The sequence below is a fragment of the Ammospiza nelsoni genome, chromosome 2, assembly GCF_027579445.1.
Source record: "Ammospiza nelsoni isolate bAmmNel1 chromosome 2, bAmmNel1.pri, whole genome shotgun sequence".
NCBI lineage: Eukaryota > Metazoa > Chordata > Aves > Passeriformes > Passerellidae > Ammospiza > Ammospiza nelsoni.
The window spans coordinates 28,939,858-28,966,049 of record NC_080634.1 but is presented as its reverse complement, the minus strand read 5'-3'; the positions used below and the strand labels follow the sequence as shown (position 1 = coordinate 28,966,049).

The following is a 26,192-nucleotide window of genomic DNA, read 5'->3' as shown; positions in this document are numbered from 1 at the left end:
GTCATCAAACAAATTTCCTGTTTCAAGCCAGAGAGATGGAAGATCTTTTCACAGCATTGAAAAGAATATTGCCATTTAGAACAATATTACAGAGGCAAAAGAATATACATTTTTCTGGTCTCCCCTTCTGTTTTCTCATCAGCCCATTCTTCAATACTGTTTTTAATTAAATTTTCCTAAGCAATTTAAACATAGTCAGATGCATAGAATGGGAAAAACTCAGAGTACAGTAAGTGTTTGACAAAGTTTTGAACAGAACAAAAATCACAGAACAATTCCTATGCCTGCTCTCCACCAATGAGCCAATCTCATGAAATGAAAATGCTTAGCAACCTAAGTAACAGACAGTGCTGTCAGTACAAATAAGAATTAAATTCCTTTCATTTATCATTGATTTTTAAGATTTAGAGGACTGTTTACAGCAGCACCTAAAGGCACATCTCTGCTGAGTCATTAAAAAAACAAATAGTAGGCCAAGTGGCTACAACAGGCTACAACAGTGGATCATCAGGTACCATTACATAATCTACATTAGGCTATAAGGACACTCAACCTACTAGGAGTGGCAATCCGAGGGGTTAAATGAAAGCAAAGAGAGTTTTAATGACCTTAATGTAAGGTAACAGAGCTAATTGTTAAAACAGTTGATTGTTAAATGGATTAATCATAACGCAGATTAGACTGTGGCAGCTGCTGTCCTTTAGTGACTCCCAAACTTAAGCAGACTTCTCAGCCCTCATCAAACTGTTCTCACCTTCCCAACGAGAAAGCAATCCAGTGTGTCTGAGTGGGAAATGTATTCCTGCCACACAGAAAGATGAGTCTGCTGTTAATTTCATCAGGCAGCCTTCTCTGGCCCCATCCCTCTTTCCTCACTGTACTGGAAACCCACAGGCCCTAGCACATTCCTATCCACATGTGAGTTCCAAAAATGCAGCTGCTTTAGGTAAAAACAAGAGAAATCCACCAACTAAAGCTGTCTCCTGAACACCACAGCAATACACCATTCTCCCTTGCAAGTAATTCAGTGATTCTACACATGCAATAAAAGAGCCAGTTACGAGCACAGTGTGTTACATAAAATGTAATGCCACATCTCATCTTTCTGAGACAGGTTTCATGGTCCACTGGATCTAATGCTCCTGGGGCCACTCCACAGCCCAGGGCTGATTGCAGTACTCTCTTGAAATGTGACACAGAAAGTTTAACTTCTTATATTAGTCCTGTTTGGGATAGCCCAGAACAGACCCTGCTGTCAGAACTCATGGCATGAAAACAAACACTGGGCCATGTGTAGAAAATGTCAGCCTTTGGGGAAGATTCGCTAACCCACTTTTGTAATAAACCATCCATTTTTGCCGTTGAAATCCAAAACACATCAGACTTCACCCAATTTGCTTTATAATTTCTAACTATAAAGAAGATATGTGATATTGCAATTGAGATGAGTAGCCTTGGTCAGAGACAGTGTCAGGGCAAATCCAGACACGTGGGTGATACCTGAAAGCAGAGAACTGAAAGGTTCATGGGCAGGGCTGCCCAGAGCAGCTCAGTGCAGAGGCTGCAGTTTGGAGCCAAGCACACAGCACTCCTTGAACAGCACTGCACCCGAGCAGATGCAGACTGCTAAATACAGATCCTGCCCCCAAAACTCACAGCTCTCCTAGTAACAGCCTCATGAATTACAGCATCTTCTCTATGCCCCTATTCTTTTTCTGAACACCTAATACCAGGTACATACAATTACCATTATGGGCAGGAGGCACAGCAACAGCCAATACTAACACTGCTGGACATATCCTATTGTCAGATCCTAAACAGAAATTTGCTAAAACATCTTTTCTATCACTGTTCTGCCTCAGATGAGTGAGGAAGCATGTGGAGTGCACATTAGAAAATGTCAAGCGTGGTACTTCAGCTAAAAATGGGGCTAGGAACAAATAATGTAACTAATACTATTATCTGAAGAAAGATTTAAATGTCTATTAATTTTTTCACAATGTCTGAATTATTAAGAAAGTTGTGTAATCTACTGTTTACAAATAAGATCAAGACTCACAATGAAGTAAAAAAACCCATTCCTTTTAACTTTATGTGCCCCAAATGTTTGATCCAGTTTTTCTCAAGTCTGTACATATTCTAGCAAAAATCCTACTGAATCAACAGCTATGAGATTGATCCTTCTCAGTATCAGACCATAAGGTTTTATTATAGGTTTCTGAGAATTAGAGAATGAGTAATGACTGTTCACCTTCCAACAGCTTGTCTTCACTAACCTGCTGTTCAATATGAAATGGGACTGTATATTGGAGACAGGAGAGTAAAATCCAGGTTCCTGGAACAGCATTCAACTCCCCAGCCTACAGGTTTGGGATGGAGTCATATATACTCCTACCCTCCAAATCAGCCTTTGAAAATGGGTGATTGAAAAGGGCTTATTCTATGAATTTAGTAAGTGGAAAACCCAGTGTTTCACCATTTCATAACACATGCATACCAAGATACAGATCTGACTTTTAAGTACCTATTTTGAGCCTTAATAATGCTTTTTAAACATTTTAATATTAAACATGTTTAATACAGATTCAGAGTATTGAATTGCCCAGCAGGTATTAAACAGAGAGTAAACATTTCATTTGGGATAAATGTCAATCAGTTCCCTTTCAAAAATGCTGTTCTTGTAATAGATGTAGCAGCCACCTCTTTTAAGGGCACTCATGCAGTAGCACTATTTCTGATTTAGATGAGGTAATTCTGCCAGAAACGTGTTCAGAAGATTTCAAAACTGCAACTCACTAACTTGAAAAAAATGATCAATTTGTTTAAAAAATTAAAGCAAGAGGGTAACTTAACAACAAAAGAGATAAAGGCATACTCTTCAACACACAGCAGGAATAGCAAAAGATGAAAGAAACATATTTTATAAATGCCATTAAATAGTGCCTCACTATAATCAGAAGGAAATTTCACTTAGCCAATGCATATGTTCATGTACTATTTATTCTTCCAGAGAGCGGTGTGTAAATGTATAAAAACCGAGGGACTGGCAGTCCTGGAAACAGAAGGTCCCTCTGTTAGGCTGCAGAGCGGATTTTACTCCAGCAGTTACATTATCCTAGGCATAATTTGGAAGAATTCTAGGTGGTGCTAGAATGTTATTACAGATGGCTAAGAATAGTGTCCAGCACTCATTGCAGACCCTCTCGGCACAAAATGAACCCTGCTGTTAACAATAGAAGGAGGAATTGCCAAGATAAGACACCCTTGGCAACACCTTCAAATACATAAGGCCAGCATTTTTCTCCTTGAAAATCTCAAGTGTTTGGGGACAGAAAAACAGAAGGTTTCAGAAGCTTCTTCTACATTGTTCTGTTTCAGGCAATGGCAAATGTTAAATACTTTCCCCATGCCTGAGATCCACTTGTTAAACTACAGCAGTACTTCTGATTTTCTGAGAGATCTTTTCTTCCATGTTCACTGCCACTACCAAATCCCTTCAGTATCATACAAGACATTCCCTGAGCAGAGAAATCCAGAACTCTTTCACACCTACTATGCTACTTATAGTCCAAAAGGGCTTCAAATTCCACTGCTCAGAAATGGCAACAACTTAAATCCTTTCCTTTCAAATTCTCCTCAGAGAATTCAGAATCAGAGTTCGTGTGTAGCAAGAAAAATCTCCCGCATCAGCACCCAGAGCCACCAACAGAGAACAATACAGATTAATAGAAAAAATGTAAAATGTCATTTTTTGCCTTATAATAAAATCTAGTTAAAAAGAAGGGCACCCAAGGGAAGACACAGTGGATGCTGAGACTTTGCATTTCATACAAATCTGCTCATGTACACACCAGAAATCTATTTAAGAACAAAGAGCAAGAACAAAATCCTTAAACCATAGTCCCAAGGCAGCATTTGAAAGGCTAACGGGGCCAATATCAGAAGTGTGTGTTTCCATACCAGCGCTTGGGATGGCAGCAGCTGGAAATAGCAAGAGAGAGGAATTAAAGCAGGACTCCAAGCTGCACAGTGTTTCCAGCCTTAGTTTCAACAGCAGCACGTAATGGAATGGGCCAACACCACGAGAACAAGCTGCTCTTAAGTCCACTTTTCACTTTTTGTTTTCCAAGATGTTTTGGAGGCCCTTCACAACAAACAAAACAGGTTTTTCCCATGTTGGTTACTTAAGAATAAAGACAGACTTACCAGAACAGACATCACACTACCCTCCTTCCTACAGGTTTGAAATAATTTATGGGCAATACTGACCAACAATTTACTGGTGGAAGAGACCATGCTCCTAGCTTGCAGCTTTTGAAGGTGCCCCAGCACTGCAAAATATACATCAGTATGTAATGAGAATGAATGCTGCTTTTCAGCTGACTTTCTGCTGGTAATGCGAAGGATGATGCAAGGCAGCATTTTCTACTCAACTAACCTGGATTCTCAGCCATACATAAGGTAACAGATCTCCTGAAGAAACTTCTGCACACACCCTTTGCCTGAAATGCCACCTTTTAACTGCTGCCTTACACGGTATTTTTGTCAATCTACTCATCCATTCTGTATTTCTCACATTTTAGCACATGAAGCCTCACTTCTTACCTGCCATCAAGGAAACAGAAATATCCATGAATTCTTTTTTGTTCCTTGAGACTTTCTTCTGGATAGTCAAGCCACCCACTGTTCTCTTTTCTTCTTAATGCTATGCCTTTTAGATACTCCTTTGTGCAGAAGTTCTTTATTCTTTACTCTCAAAGGAAATACCTTTCCCCTGCTCCCTGTGAAAACTACATGCCACATGAAACCAGTCCCAGCAGTGCTCCATGAAGGGCCACCTCTCCTGGCTGGAGAAGGATTACAGTCAAGCCAGCTCCGACCTGCACAAAACCTGGGCCTCAGGCCAGAGCTGGCAGAAGACAGTGAAGAGAAACCCAAAGAAGGGTGATGATGGAAAAGCTTCCTCCAAAGACAGCACTTAGTGCTTAACCACCCTTCCTCCCTCTGTCCATGCAGAGCCATTAGAGTAATGGGAGCAGCCCTGAAAGCTTGGGCAGTGCTTGCCAGAGGCTGCCAGGGAGGACCCCATTTTCTCATGAAATGTAAGGGAGAATAAATGCAAAGAGAGGCTCCCTGGGACTGAGCTGAGCTCCAAACTGCAGGACGGTGCCAGAATTGCCATGGACAGAAATAAGTTGGCAGTTTCTAAGTGAAAGAACTGCACAGATGCCAGGAGGGAACCTGGAGCATAAAGGGAAACTAACACAGACTAGGACTACAAAAATGTTGAAAAAAGAAATTAGGAAGGAATAACAGGGCACCAGGTGAAACATGCAGGAGAAATTGCTGAGGCTGCTCAAGTGCTGGCCCATTATACTGGGCAGGATCTCTTGTGAAGCCTGGACTGAGGTCTGGGTACCTCTCTCCCACACTGCCTCAGGAAAGAAAGAATAGAGATGTGTATTTTTTACCTTCTCTGTCCTTTTCTTTTGACTCATGCAGTGGGAACCACATGGGCCTCCACAGGTGAGAGGCACTAAAACAACAGCGAGGCCTGGTGAAACAGTCACAGGTGCCACAGGCTCGTGTTAATAAACAGAATTTCTGCTAACAACACTTCAAAGAGCAAATTCCCAGCACTCTCACTTCTGCTACCTGCTTGGAAAGAAGGTGCTTTTTTTCAATTACAGTTCTTCTTAGATGAGAAATATCTCTCGAGCTAAGGGCGATTTTTGCCTTCTGTACTGCAGTCTCTCATCACGGGTTTGATGGTGAAACTGAGTAATGCTCACCCATGGAGCCAGGCGCCTCCGCACTGCAGGGTTTGTACAAACTCACCTTACCAGCATCCAAGTGCTCAGAAGGATTTAAAGAGCAAGCCACCCCTCGTGCACACAACTTCCTTTAAACCATGCTCTCACTCCAGCAACGTGCATACCAAAAGCAGCAGTTTGGAAGGGCAAGGGCGATGAAATAAACAGGTTCCTGAGATTATTTCACTTAGTAAAAATAATAAATAACAAAGGGCTTTTCAGGTGCTATAGATGCCAAATAGTAAGAGCCTGACCTTCCTGCAGCAACACACAGGAGAACTGATCAGAAACAAAGCCAGTGAGCCCAGTTTTCCAGTACAGTCTGACTTATGCACAACAAGAAACACTCCATTAAAAAAAATTATTTTAATTCTCACCATTTTCTATACCAAGCAAAACAAAAATGACTTGTTAGTATCAGGAATATTTTAACAGGGTTCCTGATCTCCAGATTGCTGCTGTTGCAGATAACCCACAAGTGATCTGCCATCTCACTGATGCAACTGTTAAAAACAGAGGCTGATGAAGCTCACAGCAATGCCAGACAAAGCAACAGAAAGTCTGACACCTGCAAATTTTTAGTAAGGAGGCCCACCTCTCTTTAGCCATTCTCTCTTATTTTTAACATATCAAATTAGACCATCTGAAAAATTAAAGCTAAAGCAGTTGAATTCAGCCCTGCCTTGACTTAACACTCCCTGTTACATACAGACAGAGCCCTCAGATTATGGTATAACCTAAAACAGCACTACCTGCTTAATAGAAAGTATAAAAGAAGAGCAGATTAAAATGTGAAGAAATAGCAAATTTCATCCAAATTTTTGTATTTTTTTATATTTGCGGAGAATAGACTATACAGAACTGACAGTCTTAGATAAAAAACACTTAGCATACCACCTTTTAAAACAAAGCATAGATTTTCCATAAATTACACCCTAGACATCAGCTTAGGTGGACTTTGAAAGGAGATGCCATGACATAGCCTGGACAACAGAAGCTGAATACACAAAATAAGAAATTTGGTTTAACACGTTAGTAGCTTAACAAAATAGACTGACAGGTTATCTAAGTGGACTACGTAATTAAAAATTACCATTATTTTTAATTAACAATAATCAAGAACGCACTTCCTGTTTTATTTCTTAATGTGATCCATCACTGCTAATTGTTAAACCATTTCATTAACCTCGTGAGTGAAAAAGAAGGTAACAGGGCTAAACTACCCTTCAGATTGCTAAAGCATCAGAACTGATACTGCCTTTCAGCTCAGTGGGTTTCAGCTTTTGCCTTGTCTGTTTTGTGAGTATAGAGATTTAACATTTGTGAAGTTTTTTGAGCACAGCAAGTGTCAAGTCCTCTCCCTTGACACTGATCACAAATCCAAAACAGGTGCATTCATGGATAACATTTCATACTAGCAATAGAGACAGTGCTTGTAAAGGGTCCTATAAACCTCTTAAATCTTTTTATTTCAGATTATCTACAATTCCAGTGAAATAAATGCAAGAAGAAAGTGACCAAGTTTTCCCAGTTGCTTTTCAGAAGCAAAGCATACCTATAGATATATAAAAGTGTTAGCACATTTTAAAAAAACTCAAATCCTAAAAACATTCCTGTTTTGCTTATTAGAGTCTTTTCTCCATTAGAAACTTCTTCTTCAAAACAAGTGTTTTTCCAACAATTTATTTTACAGAGCTGTATCTCTGCTCTTTCTTCCCTTTTTCAGGGGGAGCAGTGGTTTCACTGATCATGTGCCACAACAGCTTCTGATTAATTCTGATAGACAACCAGCAGTTAGCTGGCACATCATCATCATCACCCTAGGATGAACAATAATCTGCCTCACCATCTGCTCCCAAATTTATTTTTAACCAGCCCCTGCTCCCTCCAGTGCAGAGAGCATGGCAGGAAGGGCAGCCTTCCCCTGGAAGTGCTGTGCTGGGAGGTGCAGTCCAGTCACACACCCCTGAGTGCCACCATGGATGGGAAACAGATGGATACACACAGCATCCCAGGGAGCAAAAAGGGTTCTGCACCTCTTCTCCTCCAGCAGACAGGGAACACCTGCTGGGCTTTCAGTTCCAAGGGCAAGCTAGATAAGGTTAAATGAACAGGCCAAGGTGGTAGGAGAACTAGGGGCAAGTGATGGATGTGGACCAGTTACTGATGGCAATATGCATGCCTACTTTTTCTGAGGTCTGCCCAAAATTGCAACATAAGAGCTTTTTTGATCACTTCAGTGCACCACTGAAAAACTAAAACTATGCAGTGTTCACAGACAGACACTGGCCCAAGTGAGCTGTGCTGCTGTGCCAGTTAGTGTACACGTCCCTGGTGTAGCACAGACTAGATTAAATAATTTCCTTTGAGAAGGAGCGCCAAGATGTTACATCTCATGGGTAAGGAAGCTGGGGGGATGGGAGAAAGACAGGCTTGATGAAGGCACAGGGCAGTGAGGAGGTTCATTTTGTAACTGCATGCTTGCCACCTGCAGGTACAGAAGCACAGTCCAGAAGGTGGCAATGACAGGGTCCTGTGGCTGTGTCACTGCTCACAAGTGTTGCTGTCACCAGCAAACTGCCTGTAGACAACACTGTATGTAGGAACTGATATGATGTAATAAAGAAAAGAAGGAAATCAGCTGGAACCTAAGGCTTTGTACAGCTGGTAAAACAAGTTACACATCTGTGATACACCATCAGCAAGATCTGATGATGTTTCCCCCAGAGAACACAAGGAATTGTTGAAAGCAGGCTCTGGGATAAGAGGAACTATCAAAATCTCAGGAGGACAAACATAAAGAGTAAAAAGATCAGATGATCAGATTTGAGAAAGAATAGAAACATAGATGGACCTTAGCATGTCTCCAGTCCAGCCTCTTGCACAAATGAGGGCAATCAGACCTGACTGCTCACAACTTTATCTACTGATGCTTTGAAACCTCCCCAGGGTGGAGACTGCACAACATCTCTGGGAAGTCTTCCTCAAAGTGAAAAGGTCATTTATCAGTTTAGACTCTTGTCCTCCAATCTGGCATCACTCTGAATATCCTGGCTTTGTCTTCCTGGAGATCTCATAATTGCAAATGCTGAGGAACAGGTATTAGGTGTGATGTAAACTGATGCTGGACTGTCCTGGGAAATATCCTCACCAGGGAGAAAGCCTACAGGTGAAATGACAATAAGAAGGATGCACAACTCAAAAATATTCTCAATATTCTCAGTGAGTAGCCATCAGTAATTTGGTATCAGGTGGGAATGAAGCAAGGCCCTGATCACAGTATTTTCAAGTGAGTGTCAGGTAACTAAATTTTGTGAATTTAGTTCACAATTTAAAGAAAGAGTAGGGCTTATCAATGCTTTAGGAGACAGGATTGCCATTCCAAATGGAGAAATGCTTGGAATAAATATAAAGAAATTCAGTAGAGATTGGTAGAAAATATGGCATTTGGGTGAGCAGAAAAAAAAAAAAAAAAAAAAAAAGAGAGAGAGAAAAGAAAAAAAAAGAAAAAAAGGAAGGGGGTGACCAGAAGGGGGTAATTGTTTTGGCAGCACACTGCAAAGAACCTCAGGTTTATAACAGAGGACAAAGCCAGGAACCAAACTTGTTGTGCTGCAAGGAAAGTAAGAGAAAATCTGGCTGCTGTATTAATAACTAAGTCATGCATGACTATGACTGTTACTCTCCACAGTATGTTATCCTGCTTTGTTCTTCCCTGTGAATATCTCCTCCTGATAAACCAGGTGCAGCTTCAGAATCCATACTTGTAATTAGGGACCAATTGTAAAAATTCCAAATGAACCAAATGATACAGCTTAATACATGTTTCATTAGGGAAAAATTGGGAAGACAGACTTGTTTAGTTTTAAGAAGGTGGTGGTAGAGAACAGCAAATTTTGGGTATTACAGTAATGAAAACAGTGACAAACTGTTCTTTCATTTCACACATACATAAAAAGATTACTCACAGCTTTAATTCGGGGTAAAAACCCCCTTTAGGTTAGGGTATTATGAAAAACTGAGGATAAGAAGCCTGGAATATGCCAGCCATGAAGGTTAAATTTACCCAGCTTCAGAGAAGGATGATGACATGGCTATCTCTTCTAGCCCTGCACTGTATCTGAAAATAACCTTCAGCATATTCTGAAATGCAGATAATTTTACTGTATACTCATTCCCAATTTTGTATCTATTTTTCAAAGCAGAAACACACATGGTTTTAAAGCCACAAACATAAAATTAAAAACCAAGTATGAAAAATTGAAACAGAACTTCCCTCCCACCACTGAGGGCTGTTTAATAAATAGAATTGTTAACAACATCTTTCCTTGGAAAATTTGATTCTGCACCAACATTCTGGTTCACAAATGCTGTGTCTCTTGTTTCAGGCTTTCTCCTGTACATTTTAATCAACAGACTGCCAGTTTTAGACTATGTTTATGCTGGAAGCCAGTGAGCCAGGGTCACAGTAATTGAAAGGCACCAGGAAGCACAACCCTCTGGAGGCTTGTATGATTATCCATTCTCCCTTGCCTTCTTGTTAGTACCAATAACTGATATTTTAATCAATACCCCACAGAGCCTGAATACCTTTCTTGCTGGGACCATAGCAAACACTTGCACCAGTGCCTTACACATGGACTGACAGACCATCTGCTAACCTGTTCAAGTGAAAGTCCCAGCTGTGTGTTTTACTTTAACAGGTTATTTTATGTCTGACTTGGCACTGAACATCTCTTGATGCTCTTGTCCTTTTTTCCCGGTCTCCAACACATGCAGGCTGAAAGAAGAGTAAAAAATTGCAGGTTGAGTCCTATGACAAATTCTCAATCCTCACATTTCTTTTCTCTTGCTCCTAGCACACTCCCTTGCAAGTTATGCTGTGAGGCACACCCTCTCCCTTTGGCAGACTGGACTTCAAAACTGGAAGGGAGCGTAATCCAACCTGAATTCATTTAGGCAATGACCACTAAAAAACCCAAACAAGTGACATGCTTGAACCTTCACACTTTAAAATGGTTTCAGGGGTCATGACAACAAAGTACACACGAGGAATTTTACCTTCATACTTGAAACACTGTACAGAATCTGAGCCATGATATTTGTGATCTGTCTGCTATTCATGCTTTTAGCAACTCAAAATATAAAGCACAGCCAAACAATAATGACTAGCACAAAAACTATCCTAAGGGATAGAGTTTGATTTCACAAACAAGAAGTTTTATTAATGAATAGCTTTTTTGAAGAAAACTAAACCCTGTTATTTTTGTTGCACAGCTCAACATCTCTTCTGAATTGTGTTGCTCTACACAGAAGTTTAATACACACCAGACCATATGTGAGCTTAGCTTTAGCTCCTGCCAGTTTAGTAGGTGTTCCAGAGTCCAGAATGGAACTGCCATTCCCATGGCGCACATGACAGGCAGGAAGAACTTCCACTGAACTTAGGACACTTAAAACCAGACAAGAACACAGGGGCTACTGGTCTGCAGGGCTCCCTTCACTGGCAGCAAACAGAAAGATGGATGCTCTGTTTGCAGTTTTCTTATTCCTCAAGTGTCCATGTCTGCTCTGTAAATGCCTAAAATTAGGAAGATTAATACCTTGTCTAGTATCAGTATCCACGCTTGGAAAGACTCCCTTTCCCTCTCTCCCATTTACTGAATTGTATTACTGGAACATTTTCTAATGTTTTGCAAGTATTTTTTTTTAAACAAAAGCATTGTTGACACTAATTTTGGCTTCCTTCCAAAGTCTTCAAAAGAATACAAGAGTTATCTGCATCAGTTTCCTGAGCTGCATTTTCCTTTTACTTTAGCAGAATTAACTAATGAATAGTGCCACTCTAAATATCGTATTTTGAAGCACAGGCAGATGAAAGGTTCTACAGTTTTAGATAGTGGCATCAGAAAGAAAATAACAATATCCCAGCCTTTCAAGTTTTCTCTGAGGATGATAATTTAGAAGCCTGAAGTCAGAGTCTCCACCTAGGTTTGTCACCAAGTTGTTTGCAATTAGGAACACATCATACATCTACCCATGCACTTTATTTACATTTATATATACTTTCACAAGACCTCACTGCAATACTGTCAATTATTGCCATCAGAGAAGAACATTACTGACACAATTATTAATTCTTTTTAATTAATTAATTTAGCAGCTAAGAGTGCCAGCATATTTTAACATTATACATGAAAGAGCAGCTTAGTGCAAGCATACACTATCTGATACAGCATACAAGGCAGAAAACTCATTTGCAGAAAAACAATATCTTGTATTTCTTCTGAGAAGAAAGGGCATATGCAGATTGTGTCAAATGCTTATGTACAGAAGAAATAAAGTTGAAAATCGACCTTAACAATGCTAATTTCCTGATTTTTTTAATATCAGTTTTTCACCCTTCTTAAACCCAAGCCAGAAAATTCTATTTAGATATTTCATGCTCATCACTGCAGTAACTTCTAGAGTCCAATGTCAATAGACTTTTTACTCTGCCTTGCATCCTGAATAAATTTTTGCATGTATACATTTTTGAAAAGTCTAAGAAACAATATTCTGAGTACTTCTCTACTCCTATACTAAACATACTTTTTTGCAGAGAAAGTTTCCATCAAATATTACCTACCCACACAGATAAGCATCTTTCCTTATTTACACAATCCAAGATCCTATCACTTTTGCTGGCTTTTCTTTTAACAAAAAGCTCCAACTTTCCTAAATGTTTCCCAAACAATTTTGCCTCACTCACAACAACCTGAAGAATGAAGCAATTTGTTCTGGTTCCATTTGAACACACAGGGATGTTTTTCCTTAGAGCTATGACAAAGTAAGGTAACAGAGGACAAAAACAAAAGCAAAACCTCAAACCACATAACCTTGCTCAGCTGCAACATGCAGTGTTAAGAAGAGAAGAGCTTTTCATGGGAAGCAGGCACAAAAGCAAACACTTGTTACACTGCAATCCCAAACTGGAATAGTGTCAATTCTCCTTGGGCAGAAGATGTAGAACAGCACTACAAAGTTAGTGGCATCCTCTTGTGCGTGCTCCAAGGACTGCCTTTCAGCTTGTTCATCCTGTAAGAGTCACAGCAGTCCTTCTTATCTGATGCACATCCAAAGGGATGCACAGAAACACGTGAGACTGGTTAAAGATGCCAGAAAACACTCAATTTCACAGCAGTGTATTCAGTGTGTATAAGGAGTTTATTTCAGGGTCAAGGAAAGCAGACAAAGATTCCAGTGGAAGGAAGAAGAAACATTCAGATTTTTGACAAAAGCAGTCAGCAGGAGATCAAGGTGCTTTATTAAAATCCATGTGAGTCTTCTCAAGAGCACAAACACTGCCTTTCAAATTTATAAACAAATCAGAAGTCTGATTTAACCCTCAAATAACAAAATCATAATGCTCTGGATTAAAGATAATAAGATCCTTCCATAATAAGATCCTGACACGGGCAAGGGACTGGAAGTTTTCTTTGGAAGAGAAAAGAGGAAATCTGAAGCTCCAGATCACTTTATCGATTGCATAAGCCATCAGTAAAACAAACTTTTGAGCAAACTATAAGAATATTTACCTATAAATTATACATGTAGGACTGTAATAATATGCTATATATTATAAAGCATACACAAAAATAGAATTAGGAACAAGATTAAGATGAAAAACTGTTTTAGAAGATTTTTATTGATGTTACAAAAAATATTTCCTTAGTACTCCTCCCACCTTGATGGATTGTTTTGCATGCATCTCACTTTGGAGACTGCTGCAGATGGCCTTTTCTCCTCCTTCCTATTTCCAAAGACATTATCTAATCTCTTGCAGTCCAGTGAGGAATAGCGTTTACCTTGAGTTAATGCGGAGAAAAATAACAACTCTGATGGCAGAGATCCAGTGAGTGGAATTCAGGACTGGGGAAGGGTGCAGGACAGCTGACACTCAGCCCATTTTGTCAGGGGCTGTACTCCATAAGACATTCAGGAAAACTGGATATTGGTGGAGGCTAAAGCATGGAAGAGAATTTACCCATAAGGAAGGAGCTGATCAGGAGTATGAATTATAAGAGGGAAAAAAAAGTGAGCCAAATTTTAAGTTTTAGAGAAGGATAATGAGATAAGATAAAGGATAATGAGAAAAACAGGAAGCAATCTGTTTTGGTTGGGAGAAGAGACAGTCTTCAACTGTTCTAGATGCTTATCAGCAAACTAATGAAACATGGTCCAGATAAATAAATCACAAAATGATTGCACACCTGGTGCAGAACACCACTTTTAGAAAAAAACCCATTGCTTACTGTTAGCCTTAGAGGGCATTTCAAAAGTCTGTCCTGGTTCATTTCAATTTCATACTTTCTCCTAAAGATTTTGAATGCAGACTCTTAGGTGCATATGCTATGTACTAACAAGTCAAAATTGGAAAAGGTGGCAAATCCTCGGTAGAAGACACAACTGGAATAAAAAACTGTCTGTATGAATTACATAAATTGTCATTAGTCAACAAGATGCTGTTTAGTCAAGTCCAAAGCATCCATTTCTTTTTTTCCATACCTGCACTTTACTTTCTATACTGCTTACAGATGATGGCTGTGAGCCTTAAAAAGGCACTTCTGGATTGGCAGAATAGGTTTCAAAACAATATCCTCTATCACCATTCAGACTCTGCACCTACAAAGATTCATGCAGACAATCCAAATCAGTGTCTCTGCCTGCAACTATATCACACAGGATATTCTCAAACAAAGCAACTTCTAAGAGATCAATTCCAAGTTTTAACTGCAGCAACCTAAAAGGTGTATCACAAACTATATTAAAGGATTTTGCATCACAGCTGACAGAAGATCTTAAATGAAGAGTCATCACAAGTTGAGGAATCAATGTTTTGACACTATGAAATTGTACAGCATACCTGTAAGCAAACACTGCCATTACATTAAAGAACGTGACTTTATATAGCCTTAATAAAAAATCAGTGACTACATATTAAAAATGTTTTATTGCACAAATTCTGATGCAGGCAGTGATCTGAGATGAAAACAAACAACAACTACATAAATTAATTCTCAGATTTCCAAACCCGATTTCCTGTCTTTCAGCATTCAGTAGCTTACAGGGTCTTAATGCTCTTCCAAAACTGATTATAAACAAGCATAGGGACATTAATTGCAAATCTTTGAGCCCTCACAGGGAGTTTCAAAGAGCAGGCCTGCTGTGCTGTTTACTTGCATTTGCTTTCCCTCTCCTTAAGCACGCACTCATGCTTGGTGCCACAAATGCTTCCACCAGAGCAAGCAGAACTGGCACAACTCCAAGGCAAATTGTCATCTTGCTATTAGAAATGTACCAGAGATGATAGAAGTGAGCTAATAAACTAAAATGCAAATAAAAAGGGGTTAAGAGAAGCAAGCTCTTATTCCTTTCTTTCACAGATGCAAGAGCAGCAGTGCTCAAATGATTTTGAATCTGAGATAAAACTCATTACCTGTATTCTGAAGAGGGAGAAGCAGGTTATAAATTATTTATTTAACAAGGTAACAAAGTCTCTTTTAATCCAAGAGAACAGCTGAACAAAGAAGAATCTCAGAAATTTGTAAACATTTGTTTATAATTTTGTCATCTAGTTAAATATAAACATAAAAATTGGTATTCATGAGGCATTGGTCCTACTCATGTGGGATACAGAAGTTCAGAATTGCACAGAACTGGTATCCTGCAAAAAATACTTGGTAGAAAAAGTTCTGCTTCAAAAACTGTCAGCCCAACCAGGCAAATCAAGCAAGTGAGGAAAAAGTGTTATACATTTCCCATTTGGAAGTCAGAGAACCTAAGTAATAACTGATAAAGCCAAATAAGGATGTGATAGAGGGGGGATCTCTGGAGCTCATGCCCAGTTTAAGCTGTGGTATCCAACCAACACAGTCACCCAAGGAGCATTAAGGAGGAGCTAAAAGCTGCATGCTGATGGGCACAGGTCAAACTCAGGCTCAGCCACATCTTCTCTGGTCCCACAAATGCAGCAGTTTTTCCTTCACTAGACTGTAACCACCGCAGTCCTGAGAACAAGGTGGCAGGTCCTCAACACTCCAATTCCTGAATGAGTACTACAGATTCAGATGCAGACCAGGATCGTGTTTTGGAAGCAAATACTAAACTGCTGAGAAGCACAGCAGCCTTTGTTGCCTGAAAGCAACAAGTTCCTGTCAGCTTTACAAGTTACTGCTTTTGTGGGTCATTAACTTCCAGCTCCAGGCAGATTAAGATGAATCACCAAAGCATTTACCAGTGGCAAGACCCTTGGCTGAGAGGGAGGACCACAGGCAGGACTGAGGAACTCAATCCTAACAAAAACATTCCAGCCTAGACACGCGATGTTCGGTTATCACATAAAAATATTTGGGTGATACTAAGCAGCTCAACTGTGTCCTGAAAACACACAGATTTCCTTGAGTTAAATTCCATAAAATACAAAAAAGGATCAAGTCAAGCACAGAAGCAGCCCTAAGTTTTAGCTGATAAAGCATCACATACAGCAGGCAAGAATTATTGCCTCTTCCTTCATCTGCTTCTCTGACATTTTTACGATTTTTACACCAATATTTTTGCACAGACACACAGATCGGCCAATTTAATTCCAGCTCTTATTGTCTTCTCATATAAAAAGAATATTCAGATGAGTTTTGTTGGGTTTTGTTTGTTTTTAAAACTGATGTGCCCTGTTCCCAACAACAATCATATATTCATGGGATCTTGTTCACAGAGTAGGAAGAACCACTGAGACTGCCATCTCTCCATTTCAGCTTGAGTGAAGATTGACAAATCAACTAATCTTTTGTCTTTTATGGTCAAGTTACATCCTTGTCCTCACCGCTTTTTAGGCTTCGGGGTAGATAAACAAACCCCTTTTTAATCCGTTTCAGCAGCTCAGTGCAATTATTATGGAAATTAAAAAGGTATCTCTTCTTTCAGCTCCACTGAATTACATTCAGAAGTTGCTAATCTCTTTGCAACGTAAAACTACCGTATTCAAGTATTCCCATAATCATGGACTAGGAGTTTAGATACTCCAGTCATGCAGGTAAACTTCTAAAGGCATTTATCTACTTGTCAACAGGATTGTTTTCAGAAGCAGAGTGGTTTAACTCTTTTCCCCAGCCTGAAGTCAGCAAACTGGATCATACTGTTTCAGACTAACAGCAAAAGGAATCCAGAAAACACAGCCTGCCTTAGCTCCACCTGTAAGCACAACCAAAGAACCTTGGTTCCAAACCAACCAAAGATTATTAGCCAGTTGTGTTAATTCATGTTAAGTCTCCAAGAAGAAACAAGAAAGGAAGAATAAAACTGTTAAACATCCCAAGAAAAAGAAAATCTTTGGCTGTGAAGAGAAAAAGAATGGTTCCATGATGCAATTTTAGACTGGCATTTTCAGAACAGATTTGTATTACTGAGCTTTCTCCCTTTCCGTCAAAGCAGCTGCCTGTTCCCTTCTGACACCCAGATTTCTTTTAATCAATGAAGACAGGATGCTGTGTTCTGAAGAAATGCCCTTCCTGGCCATCCCTGGTACAGAGAATTAAAAGCCTTGCCAATCCTTTTGAAGTGCAAATCTTCACCAAGTAGGTTTCATGCCTCTGTTATTGTTGCCTCCCTCAGGAGAGCACAGTGAGGTGGAACACTGAACACTGGACTGTTTACTTATCTTCTAAAGAGCATCTTGCCTTGCACTTGAGACCCCATGATCTCTGTCTGCACTTCCACTCTCCTCTTTCTGCATTCCCAAATCTTATATTGTTCAAGGAAAAAAACCTTGATAACTCTAAATTGCAAAAAAGCTCATTCCTCAAGTGGCAAAATCACTTACCTGAACATGGGTTGACAGATTTTCTTTCTTCAAGCTCCATGCCTGACCTGCAATGTGCTCTGGAAAACACATATCAGTACAGGATGGGCACACTTGAGCCTCCAGCTCGCACCCTGACAGCACTTTGGGAGAGAACACACCCAGCACTATCACTCTCATCTTACACTGAATGCCAAAAAGACAGCAGCTTTTTTCTGGCTAAGAACCAAGCACAGCTATACAAAGAGAGTCCAGGGGCCCAGTCAGCAGTTTAAAATACATTTCTCTAGAGCACTGTAAAGGATACAAGTTAATAAGCTCTGCCAGGAGGCCACAGCAGGTTATCAGTGGAGAATGAGGCATGCAAGGTGCTCTAAGGGCAAAGCAGTGCTGTAACTCAGCTGTGAAATAGCAACTTGATCACAGATTGCAATGTGTATATGGAACTGCCCCTATATGGATTTATTTCTTGACCATAATTTAGGCAGTAAACTTGAGAAAATTTAAGATATCAACCAAATTTCCTTCAGCATTTAATAACGACATTAACCTATATTCATGCTACAGTTTCCCTTTCCTGATGAGCTGGATTTGCAATTGGAGAAGGGGAACAATTTAACCTTTAATGTTTACAAAAAAAACAGCAGCACCTTAAGAACTTTATATTATCTAGAGGAATACCACGTTGCTCATTCATCTCAGTGTGCAGATCATTTTTATCTCAACTAAATTAAAATTACTGTAATACAATTTTTAAGCAAAGACATTTCTCTTGAAAAGGTAAATTAAACATTCAAAAATTGGACTGCACGAGACACACATCAAATTATTGTTAATTCAGAAGCATCAGATGATTTAACATATATTCACTATAAACTGGAAGAGAGGAAGCCTTTCCTGTTGCAGCTCATATGCACAACCCCAGCAGCTCTGAGCTGATAGAGTTCTTCCTTTGGTCCTACTGTGCATAAATTAGGCCAGACACTAAGCCAAGAAAACACAACTGGACAGAGGGATTATCCAAAGGAAGCCCAGTGGGAACCACAGATAGGTGAGTTTTCTTTCAGTTGAGAAGACTACACCAAAATACCAACCAAGCCAACATACTACACCCTTGAATTGCATCCAATAGTAGAGAGACTGCAACACAAGTGACAGGATTCTCCATGATGCCCATGCCTAAAAGAGTAACACCCTTCACAGACAATATTACCAAGGATGCAGTTTCAAAAGAACAAGTCACTAGAATAAAAGAAAGGAATGCTGCAGTTCAGCTTTCATCACTATAAATGGCTTAGCAATATTCACAGATTTCACAGAGATCTTGCTGCAATCTATTTCAATTTGCAAAGCTAAGAGAAGTTAAAGTGATAACCTTTACTTGAAGGGCAATTACTTCTTGTATGTCAAATAATAAAATGCCCTTCACAGATAAAACAAACAAACAAAAAAGGCATCAATATTGTAAGTCAGGGCATGCATTTATCAGATCGGTTTTTTAATCTAAGACCACAAGCATTCCAGCCAGAGGTCAGTGTGGAAGACAGGGAAGTGATCAGGCAGCATTCTACAGGCAGCAGCTTATCCTCTTGGCTGCTGTTTTAGGTTCCAACCCTACCTTCACCTATTTCCCCATCAAGCTGAGAGATCCATGGCTAGACCAGCTGGTTATTTTCCAGACACGATGCCCAACCCACAGGGAATGGGTTCAAGTTACAGATGTAACCTTTAAGTCACTCCACAGAGTATTCTTACTTTGAGGAAAACATGCATTAATTCTGATATGTTTTTCTCAGTTTTCCTTTCCCTGTGGCTCCAAGCCTTATCAAGCTAAAGCAGAGTGAAGCTGACAGGAATACACTTGGAGATTTTGCCAGGAATTGGAATAGAAATAGAAAAACTAAGCAGAGCATGGACACTTTCCTTCTGCTGGTGTTTGCCAAAAGCTCTCAGTGGCAGCACAGACAAACAAAATGTGCTTGTAGAGTCAAGAAAAATCACACTGATGGGTTTTTATGCACTTGGAAAGCTAACAATGATAACAAAAACACACAGCTTCACAGAACTTGAAGTTGTTCAAAGCAGAACTGCTCTGAATCCATTCTTTTTCAAGGGAAGTTTCAGTATGCCTGTTTACATTAAGGCTTGCCAAGCCCTCATTTTGGCTGGTTAAAAGCTGTAAATTGTTGTAGTGGTAGCATCACCTAGCACATACATGGCACTACATGGCAGACAGAGCTATCCAGAATGTCTGAAAATCAATGAACTCAAAGGACAAGAAACAACAGCATAAAGATCAAACAGGACTGGCTACATTGTGTGAATATATAGAATAAACAGCTCCATGTGATTTATTTTTTTTTCTAGTGGCTGGAAGGGACAGAATACAAAAAGAGATGTACTAGAAATGGACACAAGAGCTCCTCAAGAAAGAGTAAGGCAAAAAAAGCAGGGAAAAGGGGAAGCATAATAAAAAATTAACAAAATAGATAGGACAGGCTCAAAAGCAATTTGAATCAGATGAGGAAGTTTTGAAGTTAACGTAGAACTTGCCTGAGGAAGTGGGAATTCAAAAGAAGATGAGAAGACAGATGTGCTCTGAACAGCTCACTGGGGATGAAGTAAGGAGCTGAACACTCAGGAGAAAAGGCAGTAGCTCCAGAAGTCAGCACACAAGACCAAAGCAAAAAAATGAAAGCCTAGTCAAATTTCTAATCTCAGAAACGGGGCCCAAACCATCCAAGTGCTCAGCTGCACACAGGCTGGCTGAATGTGATATTAAGTGCCTTATGACAGGTACACAAAACCAGTCTCTGAATGTGTTATGTGCAATTCTGTTGGGAAGTACACAAAGGACCTGTGAGAGGCTGACAGTAAAACAAGTGGCTTAAAATGATATTCAAGATGTTGTCTTTCCTTCTATAAAACTGATATTGTCACCTTCAATTTGTTCTTCCCAAATTAAATTTCTTATCAGTACATGGAATAAGAAAGGCATACAGATACACAGTATGTTACCATTACAATGCATTTATAGGAACAGCTACACATCCTCACAAAATCATTTACCAAACCAAGAGCAAATTGTGGGAGGAGGAAGAGCAGACAAGTAATGAACTGCTGTGATTTCAAAAAGCAACAAAATAATTTGGTGATTACAACTGTGATTGAGAACATCCCAACCAGCACCACCTTTCTGATTCACATTACCCACTTGGTCTTGCATCCGTTTCTTTCCACTACTATTCACACCGTAATTAACTGAATATTATGGTGAGGACACAAGGTATAGATGGACATGAGAGATCAACTCCAGTTATTACAACATACTGGTAACACCAAGATTTTTCTTCACAGTAACAGAAGTGAAAGAAACACAAAAACTGGGCAAAAATACATTGCAAATATAATTTTTGGAAGACAGCAGTGGAAAAACTACTTCATCTAGCCTTACATTTTTCAACATCAAATTCACTTGCTGCACTGGTGAGTATCCTAACACAGTTTGGTATTTAGAATAGCTAAGAAAATCCAGGGCTGAATACCAGTGTGATGCACTGCAGAATCTCATTTCTGCCACTTCTTCAGTTCCACCTCACTCTCCCTTTTGCAGTTTCTAGTCACATACTTTCTTTCAAACTGACCTTGAATTTGACAGAACTCCAACGCTACACTAGATTTACAAATATGATTAAGGTATGAGAGTAGGATACATTAGAGACCTTCTCCAGCCAGATCCAATTAATCACGCTACAGAAACACACATCCATGAACATAATTTCCAGCGTTGTGACAGTCCATAGATTAAGCAAGCCAAGCCCATCTGGAGAGAGCAAAGACAGAGCCCTCTACCGGGTGAGAAACTGCCGGCAGCTCCTGCCGTCCTTCCCCCGCACTGCACTGCACGCACGTGGGCGGATTCGATCCTCCCAACATCCAGCCCACAAAATGGCATCGAGATGTTCAGGCTGATCTGCGATTCACGGGATTGGCCTGCAGAACCCAAATGTCTGAAGTTTCTATATGAAAAACACAGAGAAGAACATTCTTCTCATAGGTTTAAGAGATAATGTAACATCCTATGTCTAGGTGAAACAGGAAAATCCAGTGTTCCCTTACAGCAGTGTCCACTGTCAGCCCAGGTGTGGCAGAACTGACCTCAGCAGAGTTATTCACATCACACATCCCACAGATGGCTTTTCTTACTGCTCCTCAACTAAACTCTTTCCTTGTACACCCCCAGCCTCCAGAGACAGCCCTTATCTTGTTCAGGGGAATAGCTGAAACTTTCCATCTCCCCAAGAGCTCATCACAGCAGCAGGTGCAAACTATTGCTCATGTGCAGAACGAGGAAATGCCAGAGTACAGTCAGACAGCAGATGATGGCACAAGGGAATGGCAAGGATCAAGTGCTCATACTAGGATATTCCAGGAAAACAACAATCTTTTTTGTTTCTCAGTCACCCTATCTGAAAAACAAAGCTAGAAGTGACACTTTTCATTCATCAGCATTGTTTTCCCACCTGTAGATCATAAAACACCCACAGAAGTGGCTGCTTAGCTTGTAACAACCCAGTCTGCACCAATTCCCAGAGACAGGCAAACTCCTCCATCAGAAAGCTCCTCTAAAGTTTGCTACAAGTTTGCATTGCAACTTTTGCACAATAAAATCATGCTGTATTCACGCTGTTTGCCTCTAAAACCAGGGGGTTGCTGATGTAGCTTCTTTGGAGGCAACAGTAAAAAACACCACTGAGGAGAAAGTATGGCAGCTAGAGGATCTGTTCAAGCTCCTCTCGTAGAACAGATGGGGCTGAAACTCCTGACCTGGGCATGCCATGCTCAGAGTTAACAGGCACTCACTCACTGGTTATCCAACCAAGCAAATACTTCACACAGCACGCATTTCTTTTCACTTTTCACAAGATCTCCTTGTGAGCTGAAGCAGCAGAAAAACTCCAGTTTTTGGCATCATCTTGACTTTCTGTCTCACATCCTGTCCTTGAACTTCCTTCAAGTACCAGATAAGAGTTGTTCAACCTTTGACAACAGAGAAAGCCTTTGGAGCTTTTTTTGGGTTGAGACATTCAATGGCAGAAGGGATGGAGAAAAAAAATCTTATAATGCTTTTAAAAACAGAGGGAACACACTCTGAAAGTAACACTTCTACTGTTTAAAACCTACGTTTAAAATTATTCTACTGGCAAACATGTTACTCTGTTAAAAATATTTTTCCAAGTTAACTGAACAGCAGTCAAAGCACATCTGTACCTACATGTCCTGAAAACACATCCTTCTCATTGTCAATTATTTTTTCTCATCAGAGTTGTGTCTACCCTCCAAAACCATCAATAATCACATTTTCTGATGAAAAAATAAACACTTTGGTTTATTTCAACATTATTCAGAGATGGACTAAAGAACAGAGCCAAAAGAGAGCTACTTGACCCATAAGAAACAAAGGTCTGCTAAACCCAAGAGGTAGACACACATGCTGTGGTAAAAATTAAAGAGCTCTACAAATCCAAATTATGAACAGGCTCTTCATAAGCACTCTTGATTCACAAATTCCAGAATAATGACCACAGTAATGGAGTGGTTCTGGAAACCTCTTCATCCACACTAACAAGGAAGTGTAAGAGCAACTCTTCCAACTCTACAACATTTGCTCAGAGTTTGCATTTGAGGTGTAGATAGGAAAGAGGAAAGCAAAGCAGAAGAAAACACAGGACATCTAAATCACACCCCTCTCTGAATGATAAGGACAAAAGGCAGGTAGTGAAAGAGGGAATCTTTTAACAAAAAGCTCTCAATTTAAGTGCAGCTTGGTCCAGATTGGTGCAGAGAATGCCTTCCATGTCCTACCTGCTCCATGGATTAACAGATTTTGGTCCTGCAGGCCTTTTAATACACAAAGTTTTATCAACATAGCTGTAGTCTAAGAGCAGTTCAGGTCAACTGTGACTGCAGCTATGTGGCTTTTAGTTACCCTTCAACAGTTGTACTGCCACAACTTTCCATGAGTGGGAGAGGTTTATCTTTAGCACTGACAGGAGCTAAAGACATTCTTGGAAAAGCATGGCTCTTCACTGTCTAATAAGCTTGTTTCTCTGCATGCCTGGACCTCTCAAGCTTCCTCTGTGAAAGACCTAGGAGTCTCTCAGGTCTTTTCTAATACAGAATTCAGGGCAGCAGGAAACATGGAGACAACACATTCCACTGCAATATAAAGCAGACATACAACAGTATCAATGTGCACGACCTAGATGAAGCTATCAGTGATTTAAAAATAATATAAAGAGAAACAGAATATATATAAATTCTAGGCAGGTATGTTCTTACTGAAAGTAACTGGAGGTAAACTCACAATCTTGTTATTTGCACAAATACTGAGAGAACTCCTGGGAATTGCTGAGAAAACAGCACTCAGCCTTTTCCTCCATCAGAACATAAAACACTTCATGTGCCAGTGAATGATTTCACATTGTGGACACAGCCAGTGCCTGTACTGCAGGAAGACCCTTGGTTGACCTTATCAGTTCCTGGAGCACAGGCCTTGGTATCAAAGCCAATCTCAGCATTATTACTTTCAGCACCTCCTTGACAGGCAGTTCCTTGCTCTCAGAACTCACTGCCCACCCAGGCTGGGAGGCAATGGCCACAGGCCTCTGCTAAGTGCTACAGGTCTCCTTGGGATCAGTGCCTCACACTCCCCACTGCGTGTGCTCTCTGCACAGCTTCTCTGCTCTCTCCTCACCACTGCAAACTGCAAAAGCACCATTTCCCTTCAGCCAGCACACACAACTGCAGCCACCACAGATGATAATTAAATGTGGAGGGCACACAGAGTTTGTACACTCAGTGGTGAGCACAGAAATTCTGTGCTGGCACTGCTGGTTTGGTGCTCCACAAGGAAGCAATTTTACTCAGCGAGCTGCACTGGACTTCATCAGCAACTGTTACTTGACTTAGTGGATTCTGCATAGCTGCTCAAGTAAAAGGAGTTTTACAGCTTTTTAACTTTGGAGGCAGGAAAAAGGGAAAATGAGATGCTGAACATTTCTTGAGTGTTTGCACTTGGCAGATTAAACATGAGTAACCCTAGATTAAAAGCTTCAGTGATGCTAAACATCATACTTCAACGTATCTGAGAGCTCTCCTAACTTTTGTCCTCTTCTCCAAAAGTAAAATCAGGACACAGAATTCCAAATAAAAAAATTGAAAAAGTAAATTAACACCTAACCTCCCTGCCTTCCCCCCAGAATGATCCCAGATTAGACTAGCAAAACAGAGTCTCATCAGGTGCAGGTGTTCTTCCTTTTATTCCCTGGCACAGAAGCAGAAAGTAGACAATGACACCCAAGAAAGGCGCTCATTTCATATGCATGAGACAGATACACACTTCCACTGAGACTTATACATGAATAAGAATATTGTTTACTCCCAACCACAGAAAAGACCGTAATTAATTTCTTTTAACTTTCGTGAGACTGCCTTGCACCAGGAAACAAGGTTGTGCAGTACAGTGCACCAGGCTAGAGAATATTAAACAGCAACAACTCACTTCTTGCATGACCAACTAAAATCAACTCTACATATGCCCTCTCTACAAACTATCTGGAAGTCTTACAGTTTACTGGCGAGACCAGGTTATACTGAAAAGCCATCAGCTTCCTGTCAGAACCCAGGACATCCCTCTGGCTGTCCTGAGCAGCCAAGGCCCCTGCCAGGGGGCTCAGAGACCCTGGCAGAGCCCAAAAATGCCTGTGGTTTTGATTATGACCCATGGAGCAAGTTACCAACCTTAGATGAAGATCTGCAAGCCATGACAAATTAAGTAGAATGATAGTGAATTTATCACCAGGTGAAAAAGTAGATTTTGGGGTTTTTAGAATGGGGGTTCAGGAGGCAAGATGGTGGGATCTGGGTGTGTCCTGCCTTTCTCCTTCTTCTTCTTGGCCTCCATCCTCTGCTGTGATGTTGGCACTTTTAGATTGGTTTAGAGTAGAAGCTCACTGTCTAACATAGGTGATACGTATTGGAAAGTAATTGTAAACATTGTATATGTAGATTTTAGTATAAAGACATAACACCACCCTGGGGGCAGGCAGAGTGCCTCTGACTGTCTTGCTGAGCGTACCTCAGCTGGACAGGAGAAAGAATTTTATAGATAAGATACAATAAACAACCTTGAGACCAAGAACTGAAGAGCCCTGACTGTTTCTTCAAGCGCCAGGCTGGGAAAGGAGCCTTTCCAACTTTTTTTAGGGTCACTCTGACCAGCTAGAAGCCCTGACAGCTTCCAACAAGGACAGATTGCCTTATTCACCCTTGAGTGTGACTTCAATAAGACTTCCATTTCTCTACTGCTTGACACTCAAAAGCATTTCACCAAGATTCCTTTTCATCTGTATAAACCTGCATACACTCCTTTAGTATTTTGCTCAAACATTTACCACCTGCAGAAACAGAGTGCCCCCTAGCTCTGGCTAAACTCAAACAGAATTTTCCCAAGGCTCTGTCACCTTAAAGTCCAGCACTCA

The 26,192-nt window shown here is 40.3% G+C and overlaps 1 protein-coding gene across 2 annotated transcripts in view; it reads right to left on the bottom strand.

Annotated features, from left to right (window-relative positions):
• The window catches only part of GTF2E1 (general transcription factor IIE subunit 1), a 49,276-nt gene that overhangs the window by 14,605 nt on the left and 8,479 nt on the right, over positions 1-26,192 (bottom strand). The gene's annotated exons all lie outside the window — the stretch shown is intronic.